The sequence below is a fragment of the Mauremys reevesii genome, linkage group 1 (genome assembly GCF_016161935.1).
Source record: "Mauremys reevesii isolate NIE-2019 linkage group 1, ASM1616193v1, whole genome shotgun sequence".
Lineage (NCBI taxonomy): Eukaryota > Metazoa > Chordata > Testudines > Geoemydidae > Mauremys > Mauremys reevesii.
This window is the reverse complement of record NC_052623.1, coordinates 286,868,464-286,891,609: the sequence shown is the minus strand read 5'-3', so window position 1 is coordinate 286,891,609 and position 23,146 is coordinate 286,868,464. Positions and strand designations below refer to the sequence as shown.

At 42.1% G+C, this 23,146-nt stretch overlaps 1 long non-coding RNA gene across 2 annotated transcripts; it reads left to right on the top strand.

The window, feature by feature from the left end:
• The first annotated feature begins 325 nt into the window (after positions 1-325).
• LOC120395554 lies at positions 326-18,907 on the top strand. 2 transcript variants are annotated; one of them, XR_005592707.1, is made up of 4 exons: positions 326-373; positions 10,093-10,153; positions 16,008-16,169; positions 18,091-18,907. It is a non-coding gene; the product is annotated as an uncharacterized LOC120395554 (long non-coding RNA). The 2 variants fall into 2 exon arrangements; XR_005592712.1 differs by lacking the exon at positions 10,093-10,153 and having other exon boundaries at positions 333-373.
• Positions 18,908-23,146: the final 4,239 nt, after the last annotated feature.

Sequence of the window (23,146 nt, the reverse complement as noted above, 5' to 3'; positions counted from 1 at the left end):
CAAATGCAGCTTGCCCTTAAGAATCTGCAGCCTGCTTGTATCATCACTTAGAGTGAATATCTGCTATTCATATCAATCTATTTAGTATATTAAGTTTAGTTTGCATTTTTTGTTTATTTGCTAGGTAATCTGCTTTAATCTGTTTGCTATCACTTATAATCACTGATATACAGCATGGCCAGAGAGCAGCAGGAGAGGGTTACAAGGGATCCTTATTCCCTATAGAGGGAAGAAAGTTTGCTATGGATTAATTAAAACATCTGAAGCCAGTCACCTAATAAAAAAACCCTGCTTCAGTCAGACAAGGGGAGGAGTTGGAGCGGAGAACAGTTTGGAGAAGTGCTGTGGTGGGCTAAGAAGACCAAGACCCTAGGTAAAGGGACACCTGGCTGGTGCAGAAGAAGGGCAGGAAGCCCCCACTAGCTGAAGGGCAGGAGAGGGAAGTAGCCCTGGGGAAGGATCTGCTAGCTCAAGTGGTTTACTGCTATCCCTAGGGCCCCTGGGCTGGGACCTGGAGTAGAGGGTGGGCCTGGGTCTCTCCCTCTTCACTCCCCTCCTCTAGGACACTAGTGGGGCAATTAATATCCCAGTTAAGGGGCAAGAAATGGTGCCCTGTACCCCCTCCCCAAGAAGAGAAAGCATGAGACCCATCATAGTAGTGCTGGCAATTTGCCACATCACTTAAAATCTCTTTTGTAGTTAATACACTTATTTTTGCATGATCTAAACCAGTGTGTGTGTGTGAATCATAATTCAGGGGCAGAAGGCTGATGCATATTCCTCTCCACATTGAGAGAGGGGTAAATTTTATGAGCTTACATTGTATACTTCCCTGTGCAGCGCAAGACAATATAATTTTGGGTTTATACTCCAAAGGTGGTGCATGCCTGAGGAGCTGGATGTTGCACTAGCTGTTGCCTTCCTATGCAGGCACTGGTCGAAGCGCCTGCATGTAACTGCAGCTGGGTTTGTCCCCATCCCTACCTGGATCTATGCTGGTGAAAGTGCAGGCTGACGCGTGGAGGGCTTTGCAGCTTGTCATAGCAGTACAGTGTAAATGGTACCCCAGTGGGGAACCCTCACCTCCCGCATTGAATCAATCCCTGCTCTCTGGCTCCTCCTCCAGGTGCAGCCTGGGGAGTTAACTGTCCCATCTGACCACCTTAACTCCTTCAAGTCTTGCGTGGGGCAGACACCCCATCAGGCCCCTTAAGTATTTCTTATAACTGTCTTAAGTGAAGGGTATGTTCGGACACCAGTTTGAGCCAGGTTTTAACCCAGCTCATAACAACACAATGGAGATTCTGTGCTGTGCCTTTAATCCTCCTGTGTGCCTTTCTGACCTATGGCTACTCTGGGGGCTGGAGAGGCCTTCCATGTAATTTAGACAGCCCTGTGGTCCTGTCTGGGGGAATGTCTACACTGCAGTGGGAGGTCTGATTACAGCTCAGGTAGACAATCCTACACTAGCATAATCTATCTAGCATGGTTGAAAATAGCAGCAATCCTGCAGCAGCATGGGCTATACAAGCCTGTTTGAGACCCAAGGTATATATTGGCATTGGTAGCTTGCACTAAGGCCCATGCCTCCACTGCTATTTTTAGAAAGATTAAAGGCAGTGCAGGTAAGCCTGCCTGAGATGCAATCACACCTTCAACTGCAGTAAAGACACACCTTCATTTACAGCAGGCTGCTTTGTGGCCACAGCACTGCCTGGAATCTCCATAGTGTTGTGTTTTGCAGCCCTGCCCTTAACACAGTCCTCCCACCCCTGCTCCACCCCCTTACACCTGGATTTGCAAATGGGTCCTCAGAGGGCAGCCTTATAGCTGTGCCCACAGTGGCTGCACCTGGGAATCATTTATGCCACTCCAGCCCTTTTACCTAGGCTTGGAGCAGGGATGAGGAGTTCATCCATTGCTATTATAACTGCTGGATATTTCAGGTGTGATCTCAAAGGAGTGGTAGAGTGATCACACCTACAAAGTTTGAAAACTTTTTACCAGTGGTACCAATAATCCTCATTATAACCCCAATCCAGCAGAATACTTGCATTTCAAGTACATTGACTTGAACTGAACTGCTCCTATAGTTAAGTATCTTGCTGTGCTGAGGTGTTTGTGAATAAGAAATATCTCTCAAGCCTATGAAAGCTTTCCAGTGGTAGAAACTTCAGAATTGGGATCACTGTAGATGATATCAAAGCTTCTCTGTAACAAAGTAACTTAAGCCACGTCTACATGACAGTGGTATAGCTACAGCGCTGCAGCTGTGATGCTGTAGCACCATAGTATGGATGCTTCTCACACTGATGGAAGGGATTTTTCCCTCAGTATAGTTAATCCACCTCTCCAAGAGACCGTAGCTAGGTTGACGGAAGACTTCTTCCATCAACCTAGCTGCATCTGCACCAGGAGTTAAGTCAGACTCACTCCATTGCTCAGAGTGCACAATTTTTCACAGCCCTGAGTAACATAGTGAGGTCAATCTCGTTTTTAAGGGTAGACTAGGCAAAGACCCAGTTCCACAAAGGTATTTAGGCTCCTAACTTCCTTTGATTTCCTGGAAGTTAGGAGCCCAAATAATTTTGTGGAGGAGGGTGCAAGTCAATGGATCTAGAGTCATTTCTAGAGCTGGGAAAAAAAAACAAATGAAAACACAAACACATTGCAGAAATTTTCATTCCAAAGGGATTGGAAAAGCTATGATTGCAAATGTTTGAAACATTTTTACTGAAAATGTTTGGTTTAGAGAATACTTGCATTTTCCCCTCTCTTCCCCATTTACCTAGTCTGACACTGAAAATGGTGGGGGGAAGGGGAAACTGAACATGCCACAGTTTTCATAAGTGGAAATTTAAAAAAAAAAGAAAAGAGAATTTTCCACAAAATTTCCAAAAACATTTTTTGACAAAAGTAATTTCATTTGAAAAATGTTTGCCAGTTCTAGTTGTTCCTTTGGCACATAGTGGCATACTCCAGACTCTGAGTCTTGCTCCATGAGGGGACCCACAAACAGCTAGCATAGCCCTAAGCTGGCTGAACCTGCTGGGAAAAGCTCAGAACTAGCACCTATTCCAGATAGCACCTTCTGTCTTTGACTGGAATTTAAAGCAGCAGTGTGTCTGGGGAGGGTGGCAGTGATACTAGTGCCTGTCTTGATCAGGATGAATTTCTGCTCTCTACTACCCTGTCTCTGCAGGCACAAAGAGATGAAAATTGCAGCTATGTATCTGGGAATCTCGCCCATTATATCACCCCCCAGATTTGTATTGACTATTGTTTTGTCTTATTTCAAAATTGGAAAGTTATTTTCTTTGGGCTTTCATAGTTTTGTGGATTAACATTCCGCCACATTTTGATATTTCTTTATTTAAAATGTTTTGATCAGTCTTATTTAAAGGTACACACAAACACTCTGTCTCTCTCTCACAGACACACAACCCCCCCCCCCCCTACTTTCCAACCTACATCTGAATCTTTGAACATTTTAACCTTATGGAATTTAGAATTAAAAGTGATAGTAAATAGATGTATTATTTTTGCTAAAGAAATAAAATCGCAGATACCATAGTTCTACAGCATATTCCAAGTTTTGTCTCCATAAATATCTGAAGCAGCCAAACATCTGGGGTTACAATGGAGACAGAATTTTAGCTGAAATTATATAGTGTCATTATAAATCTTTGAACGAGACACACACTTTGATACGCAGTGTTATTTCTTGAAGTAAGGGTATTATTGTGTGTGTAAGCAGCTGGTTAAGAGACTGTCTGTAACTAGTACTAGCTACCACTTCTAAAACAATACTCTTTTGTTCATAACTCCACCATAAACTGCATAATATATGGAGTAATTGCAATGCTTTGCTTTGTTGAAACTGTTGTTTGCTGTAGCATGAAACAAGCAGTAGAGGTCACTATCGCCCATGTTCCATCAACTTCCAAAACGATCCAACTAGGAGATTGACTGGATAACAGTTCAGATAAAACAGATTTAAACCAAAGCAAAACATCATGAATTGTTGGTAGTAAATGGCTGTGTTTGGGTAAAAGCATATTAATAGCACATATTAATGTGATGCTTCGGAGAAAAGAATACAAATAAAAATAATCCTGATGAACTAATCAGTTCAAGATGTTTGATATTACTTTAAAAGGGGCATTTCTTAAACTCTATGCAAACTCACTCTGCTTGTTTCAGTACCCTTTACTAGTCCCTGTATTATTCCATTACCATTGAAAGAAACAATCTTAGTGTATTATGAATGATCAACACCCCAAAAGCCACATAGTCCCTTAATGGAAATTGAACTCCTAATTTTTAGACATTCAGTAAAGCCTGGTCTCCATTATGGAAAATTACTGTATCTGAACATGGTTATGAACAATAGTGTGAACTGACATGGCACTGAACACAGCGTAACAGTCAGTGACGACCAGAGTAAGCCATGATATCGGCTAACAGTGATTAAACCTCATGACTTGTCCTGCCCTATGCTAACCACTAAGCTGCATTCAGACATGGTAAAAATCTTGTAGCTGTTCTGTCAAATAAAATAGTGTGGACTAGGCATAGCAGTGAGCTTAAGACCAACAATATGGTTCAAAGCCACTGGTTAATTGCACTAGTGCATGCCTTCCATCATACAGTACGGTTTAAGATACTATGTGATATCCTAAATAATGCAATAAACATATAAATTAACGAATTAAACCTATAGGGTGAAATCCTGAGCCCACTGAAGTCAATGGAAACTTTACCACTGACTTAAATGAGACCAGGATTTCACCGTACTCTCTGTATGGATATGCGTCTGTAAAAAATCATTCTTCTTCTACTGTCATTATGGCAGTGTCAGTGTTTCTATGGAAAAAATATACTCCATAGATCTGGCTAAGTCTTGGCATAGGAAGGAATTCACCCTCCCACCCCCAAATAGATAAAATAATTTTGGCCATTTTTTAAGCAATAAGACTACACAATAATTTGTAAAGGTTAAGCCATTACAGAAGCTTTTCTAATTCTCTCTGTCTTATATGTAATACACAAAATGCCTGTTTCTGAAATTATGCCAGTTATTAGTCTATAGCAGGGGTAGGCAACCTATGGCACTCATGCCAAAGGCAGCACCCGAGCTGATTTGCAGTGGCACTCGCACTACCTGGGTCCTGGCCACCGGTCCGGGGGGCTTTGCATTTTCATTTAATTTTAAATGAAGCTTCTTAAACATTTTAAAAACCTTATTTACTCTACATACAACAATAGTTTAGTTGTATATTATAGACTTATAGAAAGAGACCTTCTAAAAACATTAAAATGTATTACTGGCACATGAAACCTTAAATTAGAGTGAACAAATGAAGACTCGGCACACCACTTCTGAAAGGTTGCCAACCCCTGGTCTATAGTGTGCAATGTATTCCTTTCATTATGGTCTGTTGAAAAAAAATTTGTTTGTTAAATGATCACAACCTTATTTAAATGACGGCAGTAATGGTTGTGAAGACATTGCATTGTTTAAGTAGTATTCTAAAGCCTGCATAAGTAAAAAGCATTTTACATGTGATCTCTGCTACCATTCACTTGGATTAAAGGGTCTTTATTTTTTAAATCAAGCTTAAAATAAGAACAAGAAAAATCAGACTCAACAGGTAGTCAAGGTGTGGCTTCAACTAATAAAAATGAGGAGATTTAAAGTTAAGGCTGGAACTCTGTCCTTAGATCATGTTGTGCTTAGACACTGATACAGCCTTCATGCAGCAACCAGGGCCCCTGAGAACAGGGAATGACCCCTTGAGCATCTATAACAAGACTTAAGGTGACTGAAGGGCTACATTTCAGCCTTAATGCTGCTAATTATAGCAGCCTTAATTCTGAATTTTATGGATGCTATAATTTGAGACAGACCCTTACAGATATTTAAACATCATTTGGATGTGTGATTTTTTTTTAAATTATAAATAGTGACTTTTATATTTGTATTGTGTTAGAGAGCAAAAGGATGCAAAGATGAGAACAGTTCACTTTCAACCACTGAGATCCACACCTTCCTAAACGCTTCTATTTGCTGTTTCAAAAACCTCATTTTTCACTCTACTGGAGTGTTCCTTTCAGTGAAAGTAAAGCTGGTACCAGTATAGAATCTGTTAATAAACATTTTATATTTGTAGTAAACAACTGGTGGGATCCTTCTCTCCAGAATTAAAGCTAGGGGCGTGTCCAGAAGGGCCCCTCGATCATGCACAAGGGGACCATCCCGACACACACTTCCTTCCTCCCAAAATGAAAGGTCTGTCCCCGACCTCTCTTGCTTGGGTCTTAGGAGGAGGTGGTGGTGTGGGTCCTAGCTGGGAGAAGGGGTGGGGATGGATGGGTGAAGGGACAGCAGGAGTGGTGGGCTGGGGTTTCGGGAGCACACATGATCATCCATTCATTCCTGCAGATTCTCAGGAGGGCAGCCTGGGACCATATGAGTTTTTAATTCTGAACCCCCTGGAGGTCTTAGGGTCAACCAGAGGGAATCCCAGGTAGCACAGCTACAACAGAGCCATGCTGCCAAGGACCACAGTTTATCTGGGGCTAGAGCCAGTGAGGCTAAACCGGATCTGCTGCAAATTTCCAGGAATCTACAATGAACTCCTGGATGATACTGTGTCCTTTTTTGCATGGGGGCTTACCCTGCCCTTCCAGTGGGATTGTGTGTGTGTGTGTATACAATATCTTCATAGAGATTTCTTCCACTAGAACCCTCTCCCATGGGCTTTATCACAAGAGGTGATGATCTAGCCCAGCAGTTGTAAAATGCTGCCTTCTAAAAATAAGTCCTTTTGAATTTAATAGGAACAAATCTAATGGGATACTATTGTAATTAAACAGGCTTCTATCAAAATTGCTCTTTAACATCAATTATTGGAATAATTTCCATAGAATTTTTACATCAACCTCTAGATTTTAATAGAGAAATGTATCAATGCTATTAAAAAAAAGATCTTTATTAAATTCAGTATGGCTTTTCCATAAAGGGAGAAGAAAGGTAATTCACTTCCGAAATGATACAATCATGCTTCAGCATGATGACAATGTTGATAATTATTTAATTGTTTTCCAGGAATGCACCTCGTTCCCTCAAACCAGTCAATATCAATATATTCTATGTGTTCACTCATATACATATGTATGTGTGTGCATATACTGTATTCCCCTAACATTCTAAAGTTTCAAAGCCAGCAAAGAGAAACAAAAGTAGTGACACAGTAAAGATTAAAAAGAAGATGCAAATCCCATACAGAAAACTGTAAAATTTTACACCTCACAGCTGCCAGTTATAATCTACAAGGAGCCAGAGTTCTTAGCTATTCATTGCAGGAACATAGACTGGGCTCTCTTTTAACAAACATTCTTGTCCCCTTCAATTTAATAAACCCTCAGATGTAGAAAACTTCATGCTGCCTGCTGAAGAATTATTTTGTTCTTGTGTTTGAAAGGCTTGTGGTGGCTTGATTAGATCTCTTCAGATTACATTTTGCTTGTTTTTACAGTTTATATATAAAGTCTGAAATGTATCATGGAGTGTAAGGCAGACTAAGCCTGTGTCTGACTGGATTTCTATAACGTGGAGTTTACATTAGATAAGGATATGATGGGGGGTTTGGTTCTTTGTAATTTAAATGACATTATCTTCTAGTTAGCACTATTATTTAAAGCCTGTTTCATTGCTAAAATAAATTATATTATTAAAAATATAAAAAAATGCATTTTCATTTTACAAAACTGAAAAAAAAAATAAAAGCCCCTGTTAAATTTCAAGGAACTAACAATTTAAACAGAAGCAGCACTACAATTAAGATTGTCCCAGTCACAATTAACAGCCTATGTTATACTGAGGCTGCAAAGACTTCTGAATATACAGGTAAATCCGACATATACCAGGAGTTGAGCAGTAACACTACTTCCTTGAGGCTGTTGGGTGTGGCGGCCCACTTCCATTTAGGCAAAATGAAGGCACAATTAAATATGGTAAGTGAAAAAATTGAAAACCTCTGCACAAGGACTAGACCTCACACAAGTGTGGGCAGTGCCAGCAGTTTCCTGGGAGTCTGATGACCAATGGAATGGTGAGAGTTGGTATGATTGCAGCACTTGTGGGGGGGGAGGGGAGTGTAAGAGAGAGACAAAGACAGACAGAGAGAGAAGAAACAGCAGATAAGCTGACAAAGAAGTGTCAGAGAGCCAAGGAGACAATCAGAACAAGCATTGTGAATGTGCCCCTGAGAAAAAGCCTAGAGAGAGAGCGTTTTGGGGGCTGACTTCTGGATGAAGGGGACTTGAAACTATAAGCAAAGAAGCTGTCTCTTGCTGTTTGAGACAGGGCTTTATGTACCTTCTTTGATCATGTCACTGGGTTTACTCAGTTGAGTACAGTCAACCGAGATGGACCACACATGTGCTGGGATGTTGTCTAGGGTCCACTTGCACACACCAGAAATTCCATCTTATTTACTTTCTTTGTTAAAAGATAATATAAAAACACTTAAGCAAAGTGAAGTGAAAAATAAATCCATTCACTTGGCTGATATAGAACACTATTTTGTCACACTGCAGATCCAGATTTAAGAGCATGGACTTCTTAGACGTTTTGCCTGAATGGGAACTGAGTAACAGCTGAGGGGCACATTCTTATCTATCACAGCAGTGTGACCCCATGATGTCAGTAGAGTTCATCTGGATTTAAACTGACATAACTCAGGCCCAGCTCTTCTGCCCAGCCTGTGGTCTTTTCCACAACTGCACCCCTTTCCTGCACTCTCTGACTTCTTTCATGATGCAAATAACTTGTGAGTAAGACTGTACTTGTGCAGAGAAGGTGCATGCTCTCTGAACAGTCCACTTGTGTGGCAGAACCACATCAGCTCTGCAGCCAGGAAAGCCTTCACACCTGCAATGGAGTGGCTGCCCATCAGAGCAGAATTTGATATAAAATATTGCCGGAAGGACACCAAGTCTATTCAGAGTGCCATGCTATATGATGCCCAACACTGCAGGTAGAGTTCCACTGTTGAAGTGCAGTAGCAGTTCTTTTCAGAAAACAGATTTTTATTCTTGTTTCCATTATTCCCAAGAGTTTTGCCTAATGTAGGATGCTAAAATAAATTGTACAAATAATAGGGGGGGAAAAGAGGGATAGTTCAATTAATCAATGTATCTTTCCCTAGAAAAAGTTCAGTTAAAAGAAACCATCTGTCAAAACATCATTTGACTCGTATGTCAAGGCTGACTGCTCAGAAGGAAGAATCTCCTGACAACAGTGGAAATAGATTCAGCCCAGAACCCAATCTATGCCTGAAATTCTGAAAGAGTTCAGAATGCTTGTGCTCCTGGAATTTTAATCTCTTCTGACACAATAGGAAAAAAAGAATGCCTTTCAATGTTGAATTTTCCGTGGCAGGAAAATTGTACACAGCACACTCCTTGTCCTGTAACCAGAATATTACATCACCTGTGGAGGTACTTAAAGTGCAGCCTTTTGTACAATAAGCAATTTTCCCACTTATTCACCCATTGGAGTAAGCTTAGGAAATTGTTTGAATCATTTCTCTTTGAAATCATTTTCTGATAAGGAGCTATTTATGTTTTATAGAACACATTTTCCAACAAATTAACTCGAGTTGTGAGGGCTTTGGAAAACATGCTTTTCTTAATGTTTGCCAAGCTTGCTAGTTTAGGGAGAGCTAAATATGTTATTGCTTTAATAAACGACCACTCCTGCTTCATTGTGCTGTCAAAGAGGGAAAAATGTAACATGCTTCAAAATGCATTCTGTCCATTGGAAACACAGGATCCTTTATTATCTCAGACAGCACAAATATACATAACACCCTTATAACATAGGGCGGAGACTCAGAGGTCTGCACAAAAACAGAGTCCAAAACAAAATATCCACCACCCCCATACCACAGAAACCCCAGCCAGCAAGGGCAGGGAGTGTCTAAAAATTACCACCTCTGGGTAACAGTGTGTGTGTGTGCGGGGGGGGGGGGGAGGGGGGGGAAAGGGATGTTGGAAAAATTTACCACTGTGCACTCCCTTCAGGGTATGCTTTCATGCCTCCCTGGCAGGATTACGTAGTGTCCCAACATTTCCAGCATCACAGGTAAGTCTTGTTTGGTTGTAATGCTTTTATTTGGTTCCAACATGAATAAATTTTGTCCTAGCCAGGGACCAAGACTTTTGGAGTCTTCAGCTTGATTTTGCATCACAAACTTATTGTGTGTGTAATGACTGAGATACACCTATATTTCAAATTAACCATTTAACTATGACAAGATCTCTTAAGCAATTCATTCTAGTGTATATACCATTGGACCTAAGTTCATTGGCACTAAATATTGTAATAACTGGTACACTGGAGACACAGCCTCAGAGGGACTAACCAAAATGCTCTTTAGGTTCTTATGCTGGTAACTTGGGGTCCCAAAATAATCATTTGTGAACTTCCTCCATTCTTTTCTCGTACCGGTGGGCTGATGGCTGTTAGTGTTTGCCTGTGCCAGTACTAGCACTGATTCCTTTGACCCATATCCATGTGATCCCTCAGCATCTCTTTAGAATCACCAGCAGTCCGGGAGCCATTTGTAATAATGAGTCAATAAGCAGCAGCTTTCGGATTTAGTGAGCTGGTTATTATAGGTTGGCTGCCCTCCAGATGTTGTTCACCCATGTTAACAGGCACAGTTTTATTCTGAGGCTTAAAGAATTGAATCTGTATGTCGTCGTCTGAATTGTCAGAGTCTTGTTCCTGGGAAATTGGAGAACACGTGTCACTATTTTCACTTTTCTTGAGTTTCTTACTGTTGTTGGACAATCAATAGGAAAGTAATCATGGGACATTAAGATATTGCAAAGTAATACCCTTGCTCTTCCCTGCTGATTCTCTTGAACCACTTTGTACACTGGATGACCCCCCATTTTTCTGGTAACAATGTGGATCTACTTTTCCCAGTAGCCTTTTAATTTTGCTGGTCCCCCATGCTCTGACAAATTCTGGACAGGGACCCAATATCCTGGGAAAAGAGGGGCGCTGTGAGATCATAGTAACCCTTGTTTCTGGCAGCTGATTTCCTGGAGTTTTCAGTGACTAAATCAAAACCTTCTCTCATCTGTGGTGATTATGTGAAAAAGTAGAAAGCACAGTTCTCCACCGATTCCTGATTCCCCATTAAACTAAATATAAAGTCAATTGGCAAGCCAGGGGATTTCCCATACAAAAGGTAAAATGGAGAAAATCCTGTTGTTTCATTACCTGTACAGTTATAAGCATATATGAGCTTGTTTAAAGACTCTTTCCAATTAGATTTCTAGTCTTCAGGGAGAGTTTTCAGCATTCCTAGTAGTGTTCTATTAAACTGTTCAGTTTGCCCTTTTCCCTCGGGATGACATGAGGTTGTTTTCAACTCTGCAATCTGGCAGTACTACTGCAGCCTATGGAACAGCCGGTTTTCACATTCACCACCTTGGTCATGATGAATTTGTTTACATTTTAAAACAAAATAATTAAAAATGTCAGTTGCAGTTTCTCAGATTTATTCCTTGTGGGCTAAGCCTATGCAAACCGGGTAAAGGGGTCCATAACAATCAGGATATACTTATACATCCCACTGCTTTTTTCAAGATGAAGAAAATCAATTGAGACTAGTTCAAATGGTTCTGTGGTGTTGATAGGATGTAACTGGGCTTTGGTATGTTGGTTCAGTCTCCTCCATTTCAGACACCAATAGATCTGAGTTACATAGTGCTCAGTATTTTCCATATGGGGCCAATAGAAACTGCCTGTAGCAAAGTCAATAACTTGGTCAGCACCTAGGTGAGCCATGTTTTGAGATGACCGCATAGACTAGTCTGTGGTACCTTTCAGGTACTATCAATTGACTATGAGTAGTGATTTTGTGATAAGACACCATTCTAGTCAAGGTACAGTTTAACACACTCATGCCATAAAGCAGAAACCTGTTTAGGGCCTATAGCTTTTCCTTCCTGGTGGCCCTGATCCTTTAGCTTTTGCTTCAAGAATTGCTTCCTAAGAGATGGGTATAGGTGATGAAGATGGATTTATTAGCTCAGCTCCTATGTAGCAGCATCCACCCCCTTCAAAGTACACATTTCCCCCCATTAGTTAAGCATGCTGCTTTGGTGTCAGTGAACAATTACCTTCTAGCTGTAAGGCCCAGTGGACCTAGAACACAACCCTTTACAGCTTCTAGGCAGTCGACTTCGCCAGGCTGCCACCCAGTAGCACTTGTAACTAGTTTGCACTCCACTACCCATGATCCGATGTAGACACAGCCCATAGACTCATAGGGTTAGAAGGGACCGCAAGTTCCACCACATGGGATCTGACAGGCAGAAGCCTCATGGCACCTGATTGGCTCCCCATTCTATATAAACCAAAGGGTCATTCCAGGAAGACTCCAGGCAATGGTGTGGATTTTCTATTGCTGCCAAGACCATCCCTGCTCCTGAACCCTGGGCTTTCACCTCAGCTTGATTTTGACTTTGCCTCCTGACCTGGACTCTGACCTTTGGTATCGACCATGACCTGGAACCTGACTACACACTCCTCCACTACTCCCAGCCTCAGATTTGATCCTGCTCTGACCTTTGCTCCTGACTGCTCTTGTTATGATCCTGTCAGTATCCCTTCAATATTATAATTATGTTCAGAATTTCTATTTCTCTGTTCAAGTAAATCTATACAAGATTATAACATGTCTAGTTGAACTAGTCCCATGGATTTCTCAATTTCTTGGTGTGTGTTTTTTTTTAAATTATTTATTTATTTATTCATTTATTTATTTATTTTGTTGGCAACTGTCCTTTGGACTGACTAGGTATAGTTTTCCTTCTGGTCCATTCCTTGGGGCATCCTGATTAAATGACATCTAGACTGGTAGTACTCTTCACGCCCACGCCAAAAAAAAAAAAGATGCAAATATCACCTTTGTCCTCCAGGACTCCTCACCTCTAAGGAACAATCTGTGCGGTGGATTGGAGTAGTTTCCTTTTATCATGGTGGGGTTCCCTCAGAACTTTTCTGATAGGACCATTTTTAGCTCTTTTATTTCTGCTTAACTTGTCTTCAGTTCTCCAATCTCATTCATCAGGTTCATTCCACATAAGAATTTTCTTCTTTTTGGTGCTGTTACCTCATCAGTCTCTGGCTCACCAACAACAGAAGCCTGTAGCATGACATTAAGTTCTGCAGCTTTTTCTCATGCCCGCTTGCTATTTTGTGCTGTTTTTCTGTTTCCCAGCCAGTTACAATGTTCAGTCTCTCTAACAAAGCTTCATCTGTGACTGAGCTATCTCAAAGATAGGGCGACATCACATTTTGAACGTTATCACTTTGTAGACCAGAAGAGATTAAATGGAGGAACATATTTTGCACTGAGAGTGGATTGTAACTTCAGATTGGAATCACCCTGCCGTGACGCAAACAGTACTTTTTGTCACAAATCCAAGGCACATACCAGAAAATTTCCAGGTGTTTCTTTGGGACTCTGGACTGTTCTGGAAAGATTATGATACAGTTCAGTTGCATCCTTCACTGGATAGGAGGATCTCAAAATTCTCTAAGCTTCAGTAATGTCATGGTACTATTTTCTTCTGTCTAGCTCTGCAAACTCCTTCCAGAGCAATTTGCTTTAATGCCTCCATTACTTCAGGTTCTAATGAGCCACTTTATAGCAGGTGTGTAGCCATGGGTGGGCCATGGCCCACCCACTTAGCATCCAGGCCCACTCCAGCAGCCCCAGCTCTGCTCCGGTCCCAGCGCTTGGCCCGCTCTGCCCGGCATTCCAGCCAGGGAGTGAGGTCAGGGGCTTGTCCCACTCAGCCTGCTCTGCCCGGCACTCCAGCCAGAAAGTGAGGTCGGGGGCTTGCCCTGCTCAGCCCGCTCTGCCCGGCACTGCAGCCAGGGAGTGAGGTCAGGGGCCTACCCCACTCTGCCCGCTTGGCGCTCCAGCTGGGAGTGGGATCTTGCCCCACTCTGCCCACCTGGCACTCCAGCCGGGGAGCAGGGTTGGGGCACAGGGGCTTGCCCTGCTCTGCCCGCCCGACACCCCTGCTAGGGTGTGGGGTTGAGGGCTCACCCTGTTCCTCCTGCCTGCCCCGCACTCCAGACAGGGAGTGGGGTCAGGGCACAGGGGCTTACCCCGTCCGCCCACCTGGCACTCCAGCTGGGGAGTGGGGTTGAGAACTCGCCCCGCTCCACGCACCTGGCACTCCAACCGGGGGAGCAGGGTTTGGGCACAGGGGCTTGTCCATCTGCAAGCCTCTGCACCCCAACCCCGCTCCCTGGCTGGAGCGCTGGGTGGGCGGGAGGAGTGGGACGAGCCCCCATGCCCCAACCCCGCTCCTTGGGTGCGCAGCTGGGCCCTGGGGAGACCCTGGCCAGTATGTCCATTGCCCTCCTGCAAGGCCAGCAGGAGAGGGTGGGAAGGAAGCGGCCCCAATACCTTCTGCCCCCCCTCTCCTGCCCCCGTCATTGCCCACCCACCCGAAGTTGGGGCCCACCCAAGTGTCCCATCCTGACCACTGCTTTACAGTCCTGTTTCCATCTGTTGGACCAGACTTGAAAAATTCTATCTGATGGACCAGACCATTCTTCCGGTTCAAACCTCCAATCTGTCCTGTCACTTTGAAATCCTTCAGCCGGGGTGCACTATACAAAACTCGTACTGCTGTTGTTTCTCTCACTGGGATTGTAGTCTCTCCTGCCTTCCTCCCTACTGGTGAATTGGTTATCTGCCTCATCCTGTCCTTTAGGTCCAGCAACAGAAAGATACTCTAATCTTCCATACTAGCAACATCTTCACTGTTTAAGTGCTGATTAATTACCTAATTAGAGCTAACCAGGTCTTTCTTATAACTTTGCTTCAGTTCTCTCCTGAAATGTTCAAATGATCACAATAATGTGATCTTTACTCTGTAGTTGGTAAAACTGCCCCTCTAACTGTATGTGTAAATTTTCCAGCTCAGCATCAGCCATCTTTGTTTCCTGCGTTCAGTATCTCCCCTGCACCACTCACAAGTGCAGCTGCAGGGGTGGTTTTCCAGTTTCAGGGACCAGCAGTTCACAACCACCCCCCGGCTGGCTCACCAAATATAATATGCTTCAAAACAGGGATTCTGTCCTCCAAAAACCCAGGATTCTTCATTTTATCAGTCAGTACATAGGTACAGCATGCAGTCCTATCACAGAGCAGAGACTAGAGGTCTGTGGAAAAAGAGCTCCAAAGAAAGCACCTACCCTTTCCATAACACTGTAATCCCAGCCAGCAAAATTACCACCGCTGGGGAACACAATGAGGGGTTGTCCAAAAAGTTCAACCACTGTGCACTCCCTTTTGTGTCACTGTGCACTCCTTTTTGTATATACCTTAAAGCAGGTCATTATATTTTAATTCTCGTACCTTCTGTCTCTCAAATGCAAAATTATGTCCCAATCCATGTTTAATAAATTGATTTTTATTTATTTATTTATTTGCATTCTAGAAATGTCTAGAAGTCTCAGCCAGGATTGGGGCCCCATTATTCAAGGCCTTATCCCTGCCACAAGGGGCTTACAATCTAAATAGACAAAAGAGATGAAGGGTGTGGAGGAGGAAGAAGTAACATGAAAACAGAGTGCTCAGAGTGAAGGGTTGGAAACATTTTTTCCATTAATATTTATTACTTTGTGTGATAAATATATAATTTAGGGCTAAATCTGGTCAAATAGTGCTTCCCCTTTGTCTGGCCCCTTTGAAACATAATCTCACCCCAAATGTTTTAAATTTAGCAGCAATAAAAAGCTTTACAAATATTCTGGTCTTATTTTCCAGATCCCTGAAAACTGATTTAACCATGAAACCTCAACAAAATTATTCTAGTTCACATAAATAATATATCTCATATGTACTATTATACACATAACCATGCCATCTATTTCATATCTTCTTGTCATTCAGTTGATGAAGAAAACGATATTAAGGAGGTGAGGAATAACATGGAATTTCACAATGGTGAACATGAGAGGGAAATTGCAAAAAGGACATGAGACCCTGGAGAAAAAGGGGCTCAGAGTTGGCTCTCTACCCTGTTAAATGATCTTTTCCAAGGATTCCCAACATGTGAGTGTCTTCTTCATCCATGAAGTTGAGTATGTTTTCTGGTAAATTTGACAATATGATACTTTCTTTCACCTTTCCCAAGGTTTCTTCCTCAGTATTTTGAGAGATTGCCCTGCCTTTTTCAGTTTATTTTATAACTCAGAGGAGCAGACTGCTCTAATTGGGTTCAGGAGATTTGCAGGATGATCATACATTCGTTTTCACAGTCCTGAACACTTCCACAACTGGGCACAGTCAGCTCAGGGATAACATAACTCGCATGTCTATCATGGACATCTCCCCTTTCTGTGGTTCTGGGTCACCATTCTCAGCCCTGCCATGATCTGACATTTGCAGCTCTATATAACTCTTTTTGCTTCTTTTTCACCATGTATCATTTCCAAATACTTCAGAGATTTGCTGCACAATCTTTCTTTTTTCGACACTTATTGCATTCAGCTTCTTAGACTACGCACGTTTTCTATAGCACTGGGGTGTTTTATAGTATCTTGCGCACTTAATTTCCCCCCTCGTTTTCACCTGTCTCCAAAGTCTTCAGCCACAGTGGCTCAAGCATCCTTCTTCAAGATGTTTTTGTGGAGCTTCATTACACAGAAATTTGTATCCTTATGTATGTTCTCCTGGGTGGGAAGGGTTCCCAATGGAATGAACTCCAAAGAGTTTGTTTAATGTTTCAGACATATTTTGTGGAGGATGGTATGAGAGAGAGGTCCTGGAAATGAAATTTAAATAACTTGTGAAAAGTCTTTAGGCTGCTACAGTTTTATTCTCTGGGGGAAAAAAGGCCAGTTAGAAGCACTGTTACAGCTGGAAAGGAGAACTTCAGGGTCTACATATGTGGATGATGTAAATGAGAAAGGTTTAGACACTATTCTATATCCCACAGACATTATTACATCCTTTTCACCACCCAGGCTCTTTTTTTAAAAATCACTTTCCTACTCTTTTCTTCTCTCCCTCTCTTCCATTTCAGTGAGAGATTAATTCTCATTTACACTAAGGCCTCTTTAGGCTGGTCTGACAGAGTGTGAATGAAAATTGGGTGATGAATGAATGTGAATGGAAGAGAGAGGGAGAGAGATAAGTAAAGATAAAGATGGGGAGGAGAGAGAGAGGAGGAGGAGGAGAGAGAGATAAGTAAAGATAAAGATGAGAGAAAGAGAGAGAAAGCATGCAGGACATGGGAAAGTGGGAGCCTTGTAAACATTTCCTGCTTCCACTTAGCTGATGGCATGGCATTGGAAGAGAGAGCTTTGGAATACTGCCTGCTGGCTGAAGGCACTGGAAATGGTCTCAGGAAGGGAGAGTCCTGGAATTCATATCCCACTGGCTGGTAGCACTGGAAGACAGGTGCCCTGCATCCTACTATCTGCTGTGCATGCCAGTAGGATGTGCAACCAGACAGTTTAAAGGAACTCTGGAGTACTGTGCTTCCCCTGCTATGATGTGTTCCGTTCTAGTTCCCCCGTATCAATAAAGACATAGCTGAATGTGGTGTATTATCCCGTTAAGGGACAGCCTGAGGCTTACCACCAACACAGTCTGAGCATAAATAAGAAGCAGGCCAACACACCCTTGGGACTGGATTATATAAGCAAGAAAAGGAAACTGGGCAAGAGAGAGGGAATGAAAAGTTTTGCTGGTGGCTGAGGATGCTTTTGTGTAAAAGAGTTTCATAGAATTAATGTGATAGATCTATCCTATTATTCTGCTATTAGGGTAGAACATTAAAAATGAAATATGTTTTTTTAAAGGAAGATGCAGAAGGCTATACTGGATTTAGATACACTAATTCTGTTCTATAGATACTTGTATTGTCCGGTTTAATTACAAGCGATGAGCCTGCTAATTTTGTTTTGTTAAACAATTTGCACTGCATAAATCTGGAGAGAGACTAATGAAAACGTTCCTTTCCCACCAGAAACAAAGTCTGTAATCGAGAGACTTTTCAGAAGACTTTTTCTTTGAGGGGTTGAGTCATCTAAGAAGAAGCAAATAAAAAGAAATGATGATCTAGAAGCCAATATTTTATTAATTGCCAAAGGAACCATAATCTTCTTCACATTGTCTTCCTTTCCTTTGCGTATGTGAAAGTGTAGATCTTCTGAATTAGACATGCTCAGGATGCAAAGCAAGCAGTACATGGTAACATAGCATATTGTTGTGGACATATACAATAGGGATAAAAGCTTTAAATTTTATTTGTGGAACAATGTTTTAAAATATCAAACAGCAAGACTCCAAGCTTAAACAATGACTGGGAACACTCTGTTCTGTCCCCCCTCTCTCCCAACAAAAAGCAGCCTTATGGTATAAGAAGCCATAGGAGTATGCCACAGGAAAGTGGTAGCCTTGGAAACTCTTCCTGACTCCATACAAGTGGTGGCATCAAATGGGATGCCTGGGGAACCTTGGATTACATCCCAACTAGCTGGAGGCAATGGAAATAGGAGAATGAAAAGCCCTGGAGCTCTGTGACCCAGGGAGCCCCTCAGAACCAACTGGCAGAGGGTACACCATACCACAACTCACATCAGGCATGACGCAGTAATTGCCTCAACTCACTGTCATAATCTGTATCTAAAAGGTGTTATGTAAGGTACCATATGCAAACTGGTAACATGCAGGGCATTAATATTATTGTATGATCTGTGTACAGGAGGTATAAAGAGAATTATAGATGTGTTCTGGAAATATATTTTTAAAAAGTGTTTGTCAAGCAGTGCATACCCCCAGCGGGCCCTAGACAAAGGAATGTTAAAAGTGCCTAAAAACAATCAGAATAAATAATGCAATTCCTAATTCATATGCTGGTCTTTCTTCAGTCCAGTGAAGAAATAATTAAGGATTCTAGAGATCCTCTGGGCCACAATGAGATGTGTGTGTGTGGGGGGGGGGGAATGCTTAAGTACAGAATCACATATGGATCTATGCCTATAGATGAAACACTGATAATGTCTGAAAGAAGCAACTGTAGGATAACCCTTCCCCCTAATCAAATCTGCACAGGAGTCTGGAAACCAAAGGGTAGAATTTATCATACTTCCTGCAGTGTTTGCTGTGAGCTGAGATTCACCAGCATATGGAAATTATGCACACAAAGCATCCAAACAGTAAGAATCCAGCTCTGAACAATGCAAGTAATAGTGAAAGCTAACTTTTACTAATAAAAACAAGTTTCACTTTTGAAGTAATCAGCACAAAGGTACAGTAATTCCACTAAGCTATTCCACTGGACAACATGAACGTGATGTGTGATAGCTAAATAAGATGTTCATACCAGGTGCAAGTGACAGACACAACAGGCATGATGACAGATTGAGAGCTCTTGCAAATCTCAACAGGAGGGTCAATTTATTAAGGGCTTCAGCACCTCCAGCTGCTACATGTCAGCTGATCTGCTTTGTTAATAGACACTGTGGTACTTTCTGTGATTTTGTTACTTTGTCTTTACTCTACATTTTTGACTGTCAGGTTGATGAGGTACTGGGAAGATAGTTGAAAAGCTTCCTGTAATGTAGAAACTTAGCAGTGATCTCAACTGACATGTTGCTGTACAATTTTCTGTTCTTGTCATTCGTACTGGGGCAAATCCTCTCCCTGGTGTCACCTCTGTAGGCTGAGCAAGAGGAAGGCTTCATGAGGAGGGGTCAATGCTGAGGCTGTATATTCCTGTGTGGTATTACAGAGTCCCCATTCCACATGAACTCCCTGTGCAACAGTGATCAGAGGCAGGAGGGAGTTGGACAGGACTTGGGTGGGCTGCTTCTCTCCTGGGTGGCTGTGTAAGGATTTGGGGCGGCTACGCCAGCCACCAGGTTGGTGTAGTCTCCGGGGAGTAAAACCATAGGTGGGCTGCTGCATGAATCTGCTTGTCCTCCCCCGGGATGTAGCCGTGTCAGGTTCCAGGGAGGCTTCCAGCCCCTGGGCAGTATCAGTCTCAGGGCAGTAGTTTTGCAGCCTTGAGGGGATGAGCTTTCCACCACAGAACACATGACAAGTGCCTGGCCCAGTAATTTGGTCTGGGTGCTGGGCAAAGCACTTTCTTCATGGTGGTTAACTAAACTGTTCTTAGTAAAATTTAGCCATAGCAACCACGGCACAAGAGCTAGTGTAGTGTAAGCGTGACACTGTAGCAACTGATGCAAAATTGGCTTTTAAAATCATTTTAGTTCAGAGTATCTTACTACTGCAATGCCACTTTTTATTTTTAATGAAACGAGTCCTCAAGGCAAATGATGCAAAATCTCCTCAGCCACCGTGTTGTGTAATCCCTCAACTACTCCTATTAAAAAGCAGCAGTTCATAATTAGGTCTGGATCTGCAATCCTTGCATCACTAGGAGTACTCACAGAAGTAAGGATTACTCTTAAAAGAAGTAAGGGGTGCAAAATTAGGCCCTTATGCAGGTATTAAAAAGGAGCTAAGTTTGTAACATCTCTAATGAATGGGAAGAATTACTATTTTATATTTTTATTTTTACTGAAGCAAGAACCCTAGAAGCAGGCACATTAGAGTACCAAAATAAGCTTGCTATATGTGAGAAAATGAGAAAAGTTACAACAATTGGGCACAGTGCTGGACCATCTCCATCCCAGTCTCTCCACTGTGGGCATTGGTTCTTAGCTTTGTCTCTGGCCTCCAAGAAGCATTTATACAGCAAGTCACTCATGGTTAGACAGGAAACAATTTTACAGGAAGTGCAGTACATAAAAGAGTCCTTTCTCTTTTGTTTCAAAAATGTATTTCTTCTGGGAAGGAAATGTTTCTGTTTTCCCATGCACAAAGAGCAATCCTACACTTTCAGTCTGAATGGCTTCAGGCTCATTTGTGCTATTTACACATGGAACAGCACTGAAGGGTGGTGCAGAGATGTCCCATCCTGCCTCAAAGACAACATAAAAGAGGCAAATAGTATCCTGTAGCTCCTAGGTGCTGCACAGCCACTGCTACACACACACACACCTGATATGAGAAACCTTCCTATTCCATTTTGTGCCTCTCCAGTTCTGTCATCCTATGCATAGAGGGAGGGAAGGGAGCCAGAGTCATGCCTCTGGATCTAGTGCCTGAAATTCCCCTTGGCCCTAGCTAAATCTTTAAAACAGGAAAGGCAGAGGGAAGTGGTGGCTGCTCCCCTGCCTATTGTGTATTTGCAGACAGGGCCCCTTTAATTTGAGCGTTAAGGGAAACAAAACAAGAAAGAACAAAAGAAAACTCTCCAGGTGACAGCACACTGTGGGTCTCTTCTAGCATGCTGCATCGACCTTGAACTTCCACATAGAGGTCCTCACAGCAGACAGGCAAGCAGACTGCTTAGAATGATAAAGGTGCAGCATATAAAAACCATCCTAGTTGCATATCTTTATATACAACAGTAAAAATTAGAACATAGTTTTCACGATTCTGCCAGCCCTTTGTGTACAGAACTCCCATGACTTCAGAGGGAGTTCTGCACAAGAGATCAGGCCCCGTATGTTGTTATGCTTTCCATGTTGATGATGAAAGTAGGTGTAACAAAGGAATGTGCACAAGACCTGTTTTCCCTTCTTTGTAATGTATAAAATGTCTATTAACTGAAGGCAATAGGACCACACCTGTGTAAAGTCCATGCACATGTGTTTGTTCTAGTTACTTTTTAAGGGCCTGATCCAGCAAACATACTGGGTACTTTTCCCCAAAGCATCTTAATGAATGGATTAGGGTCTAAATTTAAATTTCAGAAATGACTTAGGCACTTAGTTACCTATGTCTCATCAAAAGTCAATGGGACAAAGGTTCCAAAGGGTCTAAGACTCCTTTGAAAATGGGACTTAGGCGCTGGTTTTGAAATTTTACCCATGCTGTCTTTTCAAAAAAATCGGACTGTTAGCACTTGTGTGAGTTTGAGTATGCTTAATAGGGCTGGGTATAGCCAGTGTAATTGTGGTTCAGCGTATCTGAGACTATTTTGTTAGGCTTGCAAAGCCCACCAATCTTTGCTTTTATACTAGAAACCATGTTCTTGCACAATGATTCTATTTAAAAATCCCCTTTCTAGCTAAAGTGATGCTTGTGCTAAGTTAGAGATAGGACAGTCTCCCAAAACTAGACTGATACAAATGGATGCTGCATATACAATAAATATGGTATTTTTTAATAGATTTTTTTTTTAAATCTCTGCCCATCTATGCTCCTTTTTGACAAGCTCTATTAAGTTGAATAGGAAACCAGATAAAGCCGGGAACTTTCAAACACAAAGTGGTATGGTTGAAATTAAGCAGAATGAGTTCACCCATCCCTAATGTTATGCGCCTTTTCAATGTCTAGTAGACAGCTTTGCTTTTATAAAACTTGAGGTTTTGTCAGCCGTGAGAGTAGAGTATAACTGAGTCACAGTCATTGTTGCTTGTTTTAAGGACCTACTTACTGTGCATGTCCATGCACAATAATTTTCCAAACAAAATGTCAAGTATTTGTTTTATGCTGATCCAGGGATCTCTTCTAATCTCAAACTAATCTCCAACTGTGCACAAGCAGAGCAGAAGTTCTTGAATGGACTGTCTACAGTGATCCACGCCTGCACATCTGACATTAGAATAATGCACTTTGGGTTGGATCCAGCAGAAAGTGGCCTCTGTGACCGATGGCTCCTGGAAGTTTCATGGGCCTCCTGGCTCTATAGTAAAGAAGGCTACTTTTGATTCTGATGGGAAAAAAACCTTCCTTCTTCTACAGCTGCAGAATGCCAAACGCTGTATCCCATGCTGATGCCCCTTTCCTGACTGGCACCGTGTAGCAGAGAGAGCTGTGGATTTCATTCTTTATCGCTAGAGCCAACTTGGTGAGAAAGATTAATATGCAGATGACTCAGAAGTGAACATAAGGTTTCCATAAGGAAATGTATACAAGAAGAGAGCTGTTGAATGCTTTCCCTTTTTTTATGGTAAAGCAGAAAACTGGTATCAGGCATTTGTTCAAGGGCTTTTGTTTTCCCG